General features: G+C 40.3%; 2 non-coding genes and 1 pseudogene across 2 annotated transcripts; 2 read left to right on the forward strand and 1 right to left on the reverse strand.

Annotated features, from left to right (window-relative positions):
* Nucleotides 1–1607: 1607 nt before the first annotated feature.
* Nucleotides 1608–1681, reverse strand: TRNAW-CCA (transfer RNA tryptophan (anticodon CCA)). The gene has a single exon. It is a non-coding gene; the product is annotated as a tRNA-Trp (tRNA).
* Nucleotides 1682–3710: 2029 nt separating this feature from the next.
* On the forward strand, nucleotides 3711–7830 carry LOC147464813 (uncharacterized; annotated as a pseudogene).
* On the forward strand, nucleotides 5664–5737 carry TRNAD-GUC (transfer RNA aspartic acid (anticodon GUC)). The gene has a single exon. It is a non-coding gene; the product is annotated as a tRNA-Asp (tRNA).
* Nucleotides 7831–14253: the final 6423 nt, after the last annotated feature.

The following is a 14253-nucleotide window of genomic DNA, read 5'->3' on the forward strand; positions in this document are numbered from 1 at the left end:
CCAACCTATGTAAGATTCAGCTTGCCAAGTTTAAGTTTAAGTTCTTTGAGCTAACCTCGTTCCCTTATTAAGCTACTGCAAGGCAGCTAATAAAGCAGCAAATTGCTAATCTATCAATCAATACATGGAAAGTGGCAGCTTGGACAGTCAGCTTCATGGCAGCAACATAAAACGGGATGGTCACGATGGGCAGCCTGTAGCCGCAATGGGGCTTAGTTGGGAGAGTTAGAAGCGGATAGCTTTCGGTATAGCGTTTCGCTATTCTTGCATAAGTGTTGTTTTCTCTACATCCTTCATTAGGGTTTTTTGCTCATTAGGCGAATGTGCTTCTAGACAACGCGCTGAGCTAGAGGCATACGTTTCTGACTTCGAGATGGCATGATTCACTTTTTTTGCCAAGCTTTTCACGCTACAGGGGCTGGGCCCCAGACCAGTAGATCTGGGCCAAGACAGGATTTTTGGGGGAGAAGGCACTTAAAAAAATCCAATACATACAAGAACTTTAAAAAAGACCGAGGATATAATATCTTTAAGCCAATCTGCCAAAGTGGGAGGGTCCCTTCCCAGTCAGGCACTGAATCACTTGAACCTGAGCTACTGCCCGGAGCAGGTTCTTGTGGAACTCCCTTCGAATTGTTAGTAAAGACTAGGGAATTAGAGGACTCTGCCTGTGGCCTTTCCGTAGGCATCGGCGGAGTTTTTGAGCGTTCTGCACGCGAAGCAAATAAACATGAGAATAAGGAAAAAAGCTAATCCATTAGAAAAAGGTTTCTATTTGATTTGTTTTACCGATATTTCTGGCATTTCAATTTAATTTTCATTGCCTCAGGCAGGATAGCGAATAATCTTACTTTACTAGCGGCCTTTAACTTGCTTGATAAACCAACGGAGCTTTAGATGTCAGCGTCCCAAGCAAGGACTACAACGAGCCATGCCCGTGTCATTAACGGCCAGACTCCTATACATAGTGACTCTACACCGTTTAAGGTATAAAGTTAACTGTAGATAGCCCGACTTACAGCTTATAACATAAAACTTCCTAAATGCCAGCCAAAAACGAATAGGCAAAGCACTGTCAGACTATTTGAATTGCTTTAATATGCTAAAATAAAGCAGAAAATAAGGAAAAAAAAAGTAAATAGGGACGAAAAAGTTTTACACACAGCGCTTACTAATCCATCGCACCTACTAACGATTAATTATTAGTTAATGCGTTTACTTTGGTAAGTATTTGTATTAAACATTCACAAATTAAAATGGTTGAAGCATTACTATCTGGAATCGTGTTAGGCTTAATTCCGATAACCCTAGCTAGATTTTTTGTAACTGCATACTTGTAATACCGACAGAGTAACCAATTAAATATTCGATGAAATTTAGTTAAGAATCGTCCTACCTAAGATAAGATTTTGATATTGGGAAGGGGGAAGGATTTAAAAGATATCTGTCGAATCCTCCCCCTACCTCCTCGCCTCTTCTCTGTCCAAAAAAGTATTTCAGGAAACAAATAGCAGATGTGCCGCTTTTCTAACGACGAAAATTAATTCTATTCCTATTTCAATTTTAATGTGTACCGCTTAAGCAATCCTTGGGTAGGTAAGAAAAAACACGCCCTGTAGGATTCGAACCTACGACATCGGGTTTTGGAGACCCACGTTCTACCAAACTAAACTAAAGGCGCCCCCTCCTAACCTAAAAGGAGTCACTTCAATCTCCGAAGTAAAAGTTACAGCCAAGGAAGTAGCGACAATATATTTGTATTCGTTGCAGTTTTTTTTACAACCCATTTGATCAATGGGGAATAAAGGTCTGTGGCAAAATCCAGCCATAGCATCAAAGTATAATTAATAAAATATTCCTCAGTTGGGCTCATGATCCGAAGCGGCTCACTGACACTAAGATTGCTGTCTTTACTAGCGCCCCCTAGATCAGATCTAGAGGAGTGATTTCTGTCTCCTGTCGTACTCTGCGGTTGTCCTTTGAATTTCACTGTCTTTGCACGTAACTGCCCCTGCTCTTCCACTGAATTGCCTTTTTGTGTCAATTGTATAAACCCATATTTACGCCTAACTTGATCAGAATACAAGTCAAACATAAACTTTTCCGACCGTTTCAAGTGAATAACCCGTTCATTTAACAGATTCACTTGTTCCCTTAAATGAGCGCTTTCGTTCTTCAATCCTTAGTCGAAATGATGGCAAAGAAGTTATAAAAAATGCCACTGTTAGTGGTAGTAACTACGAAGGGCAAGGTAATAATGCCACTGCCACTATTAGTGGTTAGGACTACAAAGCGAGGTTACCGGCAAGGACTGCGAACACTACCTTATGAAACCTTCCCTAACCATCTTACGGACCTACCCTCTGGAAAGGGAGTAGCCGGCGATCAGTTCAAGCCTACACGAGTGTAGGTTGCCTTGTTTCCTTCCCTCGATGTCGCTTTCTGTTCCGCAAAAAAAAACAAACTAAATAGAATGCAAGAATTCGATCTCCATGTTGCACCAAGTTACTCACGGCCCAGACCCCTACCGTTGAATGAAGCGACAAACAACTCGTTCAATCGTCGGCGCCGGGTTCCGGTTCTCTAACCAAACTAAAGGTAGTTTGCGTGCGTGGTAATGGATGGCAAAACTTATTCTCTCTCAACAAGAATCTCTTGTGCTTCGGTCTTGGATTTGAATATAGCAAGTTAACGTTAACTAACGGTCTTTGATAGCTTAGCGAGTGTGTTTTTGGCCTGCAAACTACCTATAGGTTAGATAATTTCTTTTGAAAGATGGATAAAGTAGTTCCAGTTTTGCCCTGAGCATTCCACGATAACTGATATGGTAGCTCCGCTTCCGCAGAGTGGGTTCGATGATTCATCATCAGATTGAAAAATCGACAATCAACGTTAAGAGGTCAAGTATCCCACCTGGCCAGTTATGACCAAAGGCGTTGAACCTTCCAATAACATACAATGGCAACAGATAAGTAGCGAATAGGATCAAAGAACCGCATCTGCCTTGCAAAACAAATAAAACCAAAATGTGGCCTTGAATTGACGAGCATAAATGCATGCCAAAAAGAGTCTTTTGAGCCTTTTAGTTGCCCTTACTGTGGCAGCCACGGGCTTTAGCAAGGGATAGCAACAAAAGGGGTACAAACAAAAGTGACGAAAGTAAGAGTGCAAGTAAAGTCCCTATCCCTATGGTTAGTTCTATTCTGAAAAAACTACGACTCGGAAAAAAAGGAGATAGCTAATCCACAACCTTAGCTGATTTAGCCTCAAGTAACTTTAGTTAACGAATTAGTAACTGAAGTAACCACCAACCCTATCAGTCGAATGGGATGATTGCAGGATTGCTGATATTTATTGCAGTCTGTGCTATCGCAAATGATACAATCTATCGGCTTTACAGTGTGATAGACGAAGCCGTTAAGTCCACTGTGTTTTCGATCTCAATAGCCTCGACTTGCCAGATCTAGCCGATGCGGCGACGTCAACCTGGTGGTCCTAAGCTGATGGGCGATCCTAACGGTTCCCTTTTCCATTCCCTTTCACGCAAGCACGGTTGTAATTTATGTGTTTTTTTAATTTCTTTTTCTATCTTGATTTTTCTCTTTTCTTATCATATTTTCTTTCATTTTATTTATTAAAATTTAAATTATCATGCCGAAGCAAATGGGACAGGAAGTCGATCTAGGAAAGTTCAACCTCCCGATGATGATGAAAGTGACACTATTTTCGATGAAAATGACACTACTTTTGTTTTGGATCCCTTTCATTTTCATTTTCATGTTTTCATCTTTTTACAAGCTCCCATGGATATTAAGATAAGAACAGACCTTATAACGAAAAACAAAACAAAAATAAAAGAAAGCAAAACGAGCTTTGGTTAATCATTCCCCAGTGTGATCTGTTAGTCCCAAGCAATATCCGCGGAATGACCCGCACTACTAATGACGCGAACTCTAACCAGAAACAGACAAAAAAACAGAGATCGTTAGTTGCCACGTCAATAGCTGGGATGTTCAGCCAACTCTCAGGCCTTGATTTAATAGAAAGGTAGCTACCCTCGAAGCCACAAAAGCAAAAGGCCTAGAGCACACATAGGACGAACAATGAATGAGTGTAAGCCTCGTTGCCCGACAATCGACGGTGCTGACTGCACCGAGGGACTCATTATCGTAATAGCGGAAAAAGTAAGGCAGTGACAACTTGGGGATTGTCATTGAGCGTCCCTAGACGCCCAAGAAAAGTAAGTTATTGATGGCTCTTTCATTCTAGGTCTAGGACGAACCATTTACGCTTGCGGCATCTTCTACGAAGTGTAGCTCACGTCTAAGCATCCGGTTAGGGAACGGGGCAACGCCCATGAAGCTCCAGAAACGGAAGGCCTGCCTGGCTGTATGCTCTTAGAAAGAGGATTCTCCACCAAGCTCCAGGGCTAACATGGAGACCCATTGACTTTATTGATTATTAATTGTAAATAACAGCAAATCATATGTAAGGTAAAGGTATTTAAACTCGTGTTAAATCACTGTCTTAACTGTCTTTGTTTACAATTATAAGTAAAATCGTACTATAGTTTAAAACGCCCGCCTTTCGCCATAGCTTAAAGAGAAGACGCTAACATGACGGGAAGAGCCGTATGAGATCATCAGTCTCATGTACGGTTCAGGAGCCAAGCTTATGCAGCAATGTCAGAGCTTAGGTTAACTACATAATTCCAGTTCCACTTTACTACGTGAAGGCGCTCTATAATATTTAGTAAAGCTATTGCGATATGGAAATAAAAGGCATGATAGGGACAAGGGTTTAATCAAACTGTTACGCTCATCAAATATGATCTTGGTGAATACAGGACTGAAAACTCCTGTAATCCTTTTAAAACATGAAGTGACAGCAGAGGTGTCAATTACTGAATAAGCAAGGTATAATTTTGTTGGAATCGAAGATTCGAATCTAGAAAAAGTAGAAGTAAAGGAGCTTCATTTTTATGAACCAAGACTTCTTTTGCCAAAGCCGCGTAAACCGGGAATTATTTTGTCAAAACCATTGAACAAGAAAATAGTTTGGATTGAACCAACTAAGATTTGGCGTGACTGTAACAAGGTCAAAGGGTTGATTTTCAATTTAATTAAGGGTGGGTATGCTGTAGTTATCGCAGGGCTCGTAGCTTTCCTTTTCAGAAGTCCCTCTTACAAACGCAACCGCAAGAAGAATAAAAAAAAGTTTCACCTCTCAAAAAAAAATCAATTTTCTAGAGGTAGATTCCATGAAAACAAAAGCAAAAGCATAAAATCCAGGAACAAGGATCTAAAGTTTCGCAAAAACAGAAATAAGACATCCCGCAGGAGTAGGACATCCAAAATTCCAAACACGAATATAATAAGACGTAATACTGTGGTAAAAAATATTCGTGCTACGCTAGTTTTAAAAGGGAAAAAGCACCAAAAAAGCCGCCAGCAGGCATTTAGGCGCCGTCGCGTTTATTTACATAAGTATGTATGGAGCTTTTATGGAGTGGCTTCAAAAAAGATGCATGCAGAGTAAAATAGAATGACTAGGGCTATATTGGACAACACAGCACATATTACTTCGTAAATTGCACGTAACATCTTCAAAGAACAAATAACAGGGATGGGGGCTTAATGAATCCTCCACCTCCGGCCGGGGCAGGGGAAATAGCTTAGTCGGTTAGAGTGCTGGTCTGTCACGCCAGAAGCCGCGGGTTCGAATCCCGTTTTCCCCGTTAGCATTATGCTAGTTAGGTTTGTTTTAAAAGTCAGAGTTGATGATATCGATGGAAAGGAAGCCTGACTACCTTTGCCCTTCGAGTAGAGCATGTAGCGAAAAAACCTTGTCAGTCTCTACCTGTTTCGTTTGACCAGGCAAAGCAGTCAAGTGCTGCACCCGGCAATGATGATAGTCTAGTAGCCGGAAATACAGCTAGCCCACGTTTTAACTCAAGCAGCATAGGACACGTAAACTCCCATGCGTGTAAATCAGCGAGGACCACTAAATGTTCCTGCAAGTTGTAGTCAATACCTAGTATGTAAGCCGTTACCTCAAACTTGGAGGTTAATTAAATAAAGGCAAAGTTGGGTTTTTTCGGTGTAGTTGTGAAATAGTCGACAGCTATAACGTTGCTATACAAAACTGTATGTAAGATTCCCACTTCATACAAGTGAACTCTTCGTCATTTAATTATTGTTGAGAAGATAACTATTCTCAGTCATAACATAGAGTACAAAAAAAAAGAAAAGTGCGGGGAAAATAAAAAGACATCATGGACACCTTAGGCATTACTTCACTATTGCCCTTTTCTTCAGCTAAACGGGCATATCCCTAATTGCGGATGTTTCCGATAGTCGTCTTATTTCTATGTTTGATAATATCAAAAAGGGAAAATCCCAATAAAAAACGGATTTTGTTCCAAGAAAGTAAAGGCTTAGACAAAGAAGCATTCGGGGGCAAAGAAGCTGGGGATATATTTAACCTTGAAGTATCTTCTAAAACCGTACTGTTAGAAGACAAAGAAGGTAAGGATGAAAAATGCTTATTTATTGTTAATAAAGAAGCTAAGGACTTATCTTTCGATTGATCCTCAGCATGTTTTTGTTTTTGTTTGTTTAAAGGTGATAATCATCTTGTATTCATAACATTTACAGTGGCGTGGTTGTTTGTTTCCACAAGCCCGCCTAAGGGGCTGCGTTAGCATGCCAGGAAGGGACTCAAAGAACAAAAAACCACGTAACGAAAAGAAGCAGTAAACAGCCAAAGCTAGCAACACCGAGATAACAATGAACAACAAGCAGGTTACTCTAAATGCTTGCTTGTACAGGTAATCTATACCAGTATGGTTTATCCACCATCTGCAACGCGTCGATAAGTCTGCGAGAAGCCAGGGCCGAGAAGTAGTTCCAAACCCCGATAAGCAGTTAGTTACGATTATGTTTCGTCGTCGCACTAATTGAATTGTTCCTGGTTACGCATGGATTATTATACAAGAATCTTATTTAAATTCGTATTGATGATAAAAAAAATGTTGTTTTTGCTTTCGCTTTTCGGGCCTGGGGGTAGAGGTCCCTGTTAAACGCGCTACCCAAGTCAACCCAACCACTTGTGGTTCCGGTTCTCTAACCAAACTAAAGGTAGTTTGCGTGGCCTGGGCAATGAACCCCAAGGTGCCTAAACGGCAACTATGAGTTGATAGGTCGATTTAGCAAAGTGTAGAACCGTAAAGGCTGTTTATTTCCTTTACTCAAACTCGGTCCCTACGGCCAGATTGCGATTAAGCTTTTTTTTAGCTCTTAAAAAGTGAAATAGTAATGGGGCAAAGAGCGGGGATAGGCACAAAACATAAAGCAAGAGGCTCATCTATTACAAACATGCCGGCATGGGTATTGCACACGGCAGCCATTGCGCTTTTATTATATAAAAAGGGTAGCGAATGGTGGGTTCAAATTGTAGCCACATGCTTTGACATATACAAGCTGGTACTTGTTACATCAGCAGAGCAGTTGTTGACTAATGATCCATAATCCTTCCTGTGCTAGGGTCGGGTCTTTCGGTCGCTAATCTGTGCAGTGCAGGAGACCAGACATATGCAACAGTCTTCGACTAGCACGGTTCGGTTATAAAGATCGATGTGTCCGCAGCAATGTTTACTACGTTAATGCCGGGCCCAGGTAAACAGAAGAGATCTCCCGGTCTATAAGCCCAGCCCAGTGATAAAGTATAGTTATCCTTACGTAACCCTGAGATTCTACAGAACCATGTCTAAGTACAGATAGTACAAAATCTAACTTGCTTGCTCTATTTTTAGTATTGAGGATAGCCCTGTACGACAATCTATAGTGCAGACCATAGCAATTCTGCAAGCGGAAAAAGGGACTCGAACCCTCAACTCCAGCCTTGGCAAGGCTATACTCTACCATTAAGCTATTTCCGCCATGTAACTTTTATCTAGTAATGTGCCAGTAAATGTTGTGCTAGGGGCTTTAGCCACTCAACCGAGGGAAGAGGGATAATGGTTGTTCATTCTTGTAGCAGGCGCTGGCTATGAATTAAAAGAAGCAAAGCACGCATAGTAGACGACGCAAACCCTCAGCAATCGAAAGGATAAGGGCTTAATCAAGCAAGATCCGACAAGAAAAGCAAAATAAACAAGCGATTGAAAAAAGAAAAGAGAGTCCTGGCTCTCAAAGAAGCGAATCCGACCCCCTATAGCCTGAAACGGCAACCTTATCAATCAACGATAGCATGAGCGAGGCGTTAAGTGATGATTCTCGGAAAAGAAAATTCAATGCCAATGCAATAAAAATAACCGTTACTACGAAATAGCTCAGAAAAAGACAATATTCAAATGGGACCTTAACAGTGAAGAAGCCATGTGACTCGCACGCTCAGGGGAGCACTTATTCAGCCAAACTATTCACATAAGTTCGGATAGCGCAAATAGGATCCATTTTTATAAAATCCAAAGTCACCTAGGTTGTACATCAATACGCCTGTCCCCTATCGCTAAGCGTAGGTAACGTTGGATTAGGAACCAAGGGGATTCGAGTGATTCGAGACACCTTCAATAGCCTTCTCAATCCTACCTTTAGACATTACTGTACAATTTGATCCTCGCGTTCTATGAATTTTCTCTTTAATAGAAACAGCAGAAAGATGTAAAAAATGTTGATTAATTCGACTTTTGCTTTTGCTATTGCTAGATGCAACGAAGAAAAGCTGCTTTAGCAAAAGCAAGATTGAAACGTTACTGAGTGCAATAACTTAGTAAAAGACAAGGTAGCTAACATTATAAGACTAACTACTAGGTACAACGCTCTAAAGCCAGGGCAACAAAACTTAAAATCTGCTATTAGCGTTTGCAATTACGGGAAGGAGTTTCTTTCAGTCCACCTTTGCAGCCTACGGGGCCTTGTAATAGGGATGCCAACTTGCCACAAGACAGAGAAGCCAGGTAAACGTTACAATAGGAATGACGGCAAAAAAGCATGTCTTTGGGAAATCTTTTTCCATTCTATCACAGGATATGATAAAATGCTATCCCGCGAATCCCTGCATTTCATACGATTCGAGATGCAGAGAGCGCCACACAGAAGCGACTGAAAAAAACCTTCGAAGGGCAATTGCAACAAGCGGAAATGAAAGCTTAGAGATTCGCATTATTGGACTTACGCAGATGATAGGGAACGACGAGATCTCGTCGATGCAACTGACAACGACTGCACGGAAACGGAACTTGAAGAAAGTAAAAATTATGCAATTGTTTCGAGAAGCAACGAGCAATTAAGCAGGTTTTGACAGTTTCTCGACTAGCATCCGAAATTTCAAAAAAACGGTCGTCTAACGCTGCGAATGATTAATTACTATATCGGCTTGCAACGAGCTATGGCTAACAATTCCACGTAATCGCGACTTTCAGCCCCCATTTCATCATGAAGAAGGTTTCATTTTTACCTCTCCTTTTCGCCAGGTAATAAACATTCAACCTGACGTTAGCATCATTTGCAAATCAAAGGGCAGAAAGAAAAGTTGTTAACATCGTTTAAGTGGGAGACAAAATCACCCGTATTCACGGACTTAATAAAGTAATGGCTGGCGAATTGGTGGGAATCCGAAGACGGTACAGTTGGCATTGCTTCGAATTCAGAATCTGATAATGTTGAGGCTGTGTTGACGGGTGATGGTCTAACTATATAAAAAGGGGGCTCCGTACAGGCAACGGGAGATTGCTTAAATACCAGTCAATGACTCGTTTCTAGGCCGCTAAGTAAATGCGTTGGCGCGACGGAAAAGGTCAAATCCCAGCTTCCGAGTTCAGATCGAGAGAATCTCCCGCGACGAGCAACGCTTTTGCAAACATTCTCGTAGAATAATGAATTTTCTTCAGGTGAAAGGCTGCATTCCATTCGTAGCGGGCTCGAGCGCATCGGATTCTGTGCGACCCTTGTTTGTTTGTAACAGATGTGCCTATCCTATCCTTGCCCTCGCATAAGAGGACTTAAACCCCTTGTAGCCCTGTGATATATGCGACTAGACCGTTTTCAAATCGATGCAGAGAAAACCGGGAAAAGGTATCGAATGACAAATTGTAGTTTAGTTATCTTCGCGGAGCGGAGGGGTTCCTGTGTTTTGTTTGCCGGTCGGGGATGCCTTGTGTAATGTCGTAACGTAACTAAACGTCGCCTGAGCCAAGGGAAGGGAGTTAGCTCGCTCCCTCACGAAAAAAGGATCGGGGAATCGGTTGAAGGGCTGAGAGGGCAGCACGAAATAACATCGGGATTCCAGAAGTATGTACTTAAGATAGATCTAAAACAATACCCAAATCCCACCATAAGTAGCAAACCCCATTATTCATATAATGAGACAAAGCTAGGAAAAGAAAATTTACTAAGCCCAAAACGAACCAATAGAAAGAGTTTACAACAAAGAAAACGTATTAATAACAATTATCGAAAGTAAGGCTAAGATAACCAACCTTCAAAAGGAAAATACCAACAAGCAACACAGTGGCTAGGAAAGCTCCAGAGATTCTATAAAAAATAGGAAGGGTCGAAGTAAGCTACGGCTTATAAATAGTAAGATGAAGCGGTAACGGTCAATCAATTTACATTCTGTTGACTTTATTTGATTCGAGAGGCAAGAATGCCTTAGCATGCATCCAAAGGACTTGCGTTGGCTCCGCTTTGCTAACACCAACACAAGGTTTGTTCTTGATATTTATGGCTTTGCTTATTAAATAAATAAAAAAACAAAAACAAAAAAAAATTAAAAACACCATGTTTAACTTAAACACAAACACAAGTAGAAGTGGAGCCTAATGTAGCGAAAGACAGAGATATGGGACATTCTGGGGGTTCGTATCCACTAAAGCAGCCTATCTATGCCGCTGTATTCATAGATTTGTCATATGCTGCAATACAGCAAAGAAACTTTCATGATTATAATACTGCAAAAAACACAAAAACACAACTTAGGTTTCTTTTCAGTGTTAGTGTAAGAAGTAAACTTTGTGTTTAAGGTCGCAAAGCCAAATAGTAAAGTAGACCCTGTGGTTAAGGTTTACAACGCGTTGTAAACGAGTTGGGGAAGGGCAAGGCCCATACCTTGTCATGAACCTCCCCACCAATAGATAGAGACAAATAGAAATAACCAAACCACGTCCACAAAATACCAGTACCGAGCAGCTGCTTCGAAGCCAAAGTGATGTAAAGGACTGAAATGGCCCATATATTAACGAATACCGCGTATCATCAAGAGAATAGTTCCTATAATGACATAGAACCATAAAACCCAGTAGCTAAAAAAGAAGTAAACCCATAAATACCGTCAGAGATGATAAAAAGTGCTTCATAATATTCCATTCCTTAAAACCCAGTGAAAACTAAAGCCAGCCAAACGATAGCTACTAAAGCATGAACTGCTTATTATTTTAAACCTGCGAGTATGGCATAATGAGCCCAAGTCACAGCAGCTCAGAGAGAAGAGAAGAGAAGAAATGGAATAAGGGTTTAGAAAAGGATTCCCTAAGGATTTAAAACTTCAATTCCTTTAGGGGGCCAAATAGCTCCAATCTCTACTGCAGGTGCCGAAGAGGAATGAAAAAAGGCCCAAAAAAAGGCTAAAGAAAACATAACCTCCGAGACGATAAACAAAAGAAAACCGTAACGAAGCCCTAATTATACCACTTTAGTGTAATGTCCTTCGTAAGTAGATTCACATGTACATCACGCCACCATACGAACATAGTATATAAGATTAATCCTAAGCCCAAGGCAAAAAGTGCTCTATCTCCTGTAAATGAATGCATACACATAACAGCACCAATAGTGCTTGCTAGGGCTCCAAGTGACCCTAAGAAAGGCCATGGACTTGGATCCACTAAATGATAGGGATGCTCTTAAGCAGAGGAGTGATCCCGGCTTCCAATCCTTTTCTTTTGACTATATCATAAAGAGCGTTTTGTTTTTACCATCTTTACACTAAAAAGTTTATACGTTTTCTGTAAATGACTGCTAGAATGATCAAGGCCAAGGCGATCATGTAAATTACAGTAAAGTTTAAGAATTCGAAAGGTGAAGCAAGGTTGACTATCTCTGCTGTCTCTGCAGCCTGCGGCGGCACCGCGGATGTACTTGACGGCGCCGTCTCTTTAACCCAGTGTGATAAAGTAAGTTCGGTTTCAAATGGGCGAATTTCTGCTGGCGGTAGGTTAATGGGGGGAACCTCATTAATTGGGCCAGGGGTTGGAGCCTGCGGGGAGTTTGTTGGGGGCTTTTAAAATTAAAACAACAACCTAAATTCATTGTTACTTTAAAACTTTGTTTTGCGGTTATTAATACTAATATTCATGGCTGTTCTTTGTGTTTTATGATTAAACAACGGCGAAAACAAAAATGCCAACACCCTCCGTCAACACTACTCCTGTACTTCCGTCTACACTTTCCGTAGAGTTCTATGGGTCGATAGGACCCTACGTAAACCACCGCGAAATCATATATTATAATGCAAAAAAAAGAGGGAAAACAAAAAAAAACAAATAAAATCACTATCACTAAAAAGTGAAAGAAAGCTAGGATGGTGAAAACCAGTGAAAGGGCATGAAAGGTAATTGAGCTCTCCGGTGCTATCGCTTCTGCGGCTGTCTTACGAACCAATCGGATAGATTGGTTATCCACCTCAACTCAAAAAACCCGTACATCTTAAATATGCCAATTATGCTACTTTTTTGTGAGTTAGGATAAGGTTAAATCTTTAACCGTTCCATTCCAAGGATTAGTTAAAACGTTGATTTTGCTTACCTTTTCTTACAAGCGTCATTTTGTAATTAATAATAATTATTAAAAAACAAAAAAAAAGACCGGTTCGTAAAAAAGAGCCATCTTTACACCTTCCAGTTTGTATGTCTAAAGGAAATGACTGTGAAAATGACAATAACCAAAACTATTATCACAACAGAAATGTAAGTAAACAATAATTCAAAGAAAAAAAAGAATGGGAGGGAAGCAATTTGAAATCCTCCATTACCTGCGACAGCAACGGGGACGGGTTGATCGGCAACAATCTTGCTTGCGACCTGTAAATTAGCGTTATAACAACGATAACAGCAACGGCCTATTATGGCTTCGACTCTTTTTATTGTCATTTTTCTTCTTAAGGCTTTGAGCATGGTTGTTTGGCTTAGTTTTTGTATGTTTTGTTTTGTTTATTACAAACATGGGTTACATAGAATAGAATGCAGGGTAGTTTGGGAACCACATCTATAGTATAAAAAACTTATCTTTTGTCTTGACCCAGATCTACTGGTCTGGGGCTAAGGCCCTAAATTGGTTAAGAAACTCTACCAAATGTTTTGGTTATCCAACGACACCCAACGTAAATGGTAGGGTAGGTAGGCTTTTGTTGTCTTTGCCTACAGCTTGCTTTTTTTGCTAGCTAACCGCTTTACTTAGGCATGAGCTTTTTTGCGTGCTAGCATAACTATGCTATAGAAACACCCTTATAAAAATGCGCTAAAAAAAAGGAAAAACTTCATTTGTAAGAGACAAGACGCGTCATCTCCTGGGTAGGTAAGATAACAGCCTTTTTAGTTAGGTGCTGCGTTAGCTCTTGCCTAAAAGATCTTAAAAAGGTGCTTATTTACCATGTCTCATGTCTCAGTTGGGATATATGGTTTCAGCTCTGGGCATTAGTGCTTATTGATCTATCCTATTCACCTTATAACACACGCCTATTTTAAAGCTTTGTTGTTTGTTTTGTTTTTAAGTTTCTTTTTTAATAAAATGTATTTTTAAACAATTATAAGGTTTAAAAACACTTAAATTGGGGTTAAAAGTATAGTTAGAGTAATACGTTTTAGTAAGATGCAAGGAATAGCTATGGTTAGAGTAATACGTTTTAGTAAGATGCAGGGAATAGCTATAGATTTGTGTTGGAGGGTAAATGGGCCGTAAATCAATACGATCGTAATAGTAATTGCAGCGTTTAAACTGCATAATATAAGAAGCTTTTGGGATAAAAGAAGAGTAAATCATGGTTAATAGTAATTATTTTATAAGTTTCCACTGTTTATTCTCTAGTAGAAAGAGCAACAAGCCATTTATTCTCTAGCTGAATGAGATATCTGGCAATTTATTCTCTAACCGAATGAGATATCTGGCAATTTATTCTCTAACCGAATGAGATATCAGGCAATAAAGTCTCTAGCCGAATGAGATATCAGGCAATAAAGTCTCTAGCCGAATGAGATAC

This window comes from Adiantum capillus-veneris, chromosome 1 (assembly GCF_014529385.1).
Source record: "Adiantum capillus-veneris isolate H3 chromosome 1, ASM1452938v2, whole genome shotgun sequence".
NCBI classification, from domain to species: domain Eukaryota; kingdom Viridiplantae; phylum Streptophyta; class Polypodiopsida; order Polypodiales; family Pteridaceae; genus Adiantum; species Adiantum capillus-veneris.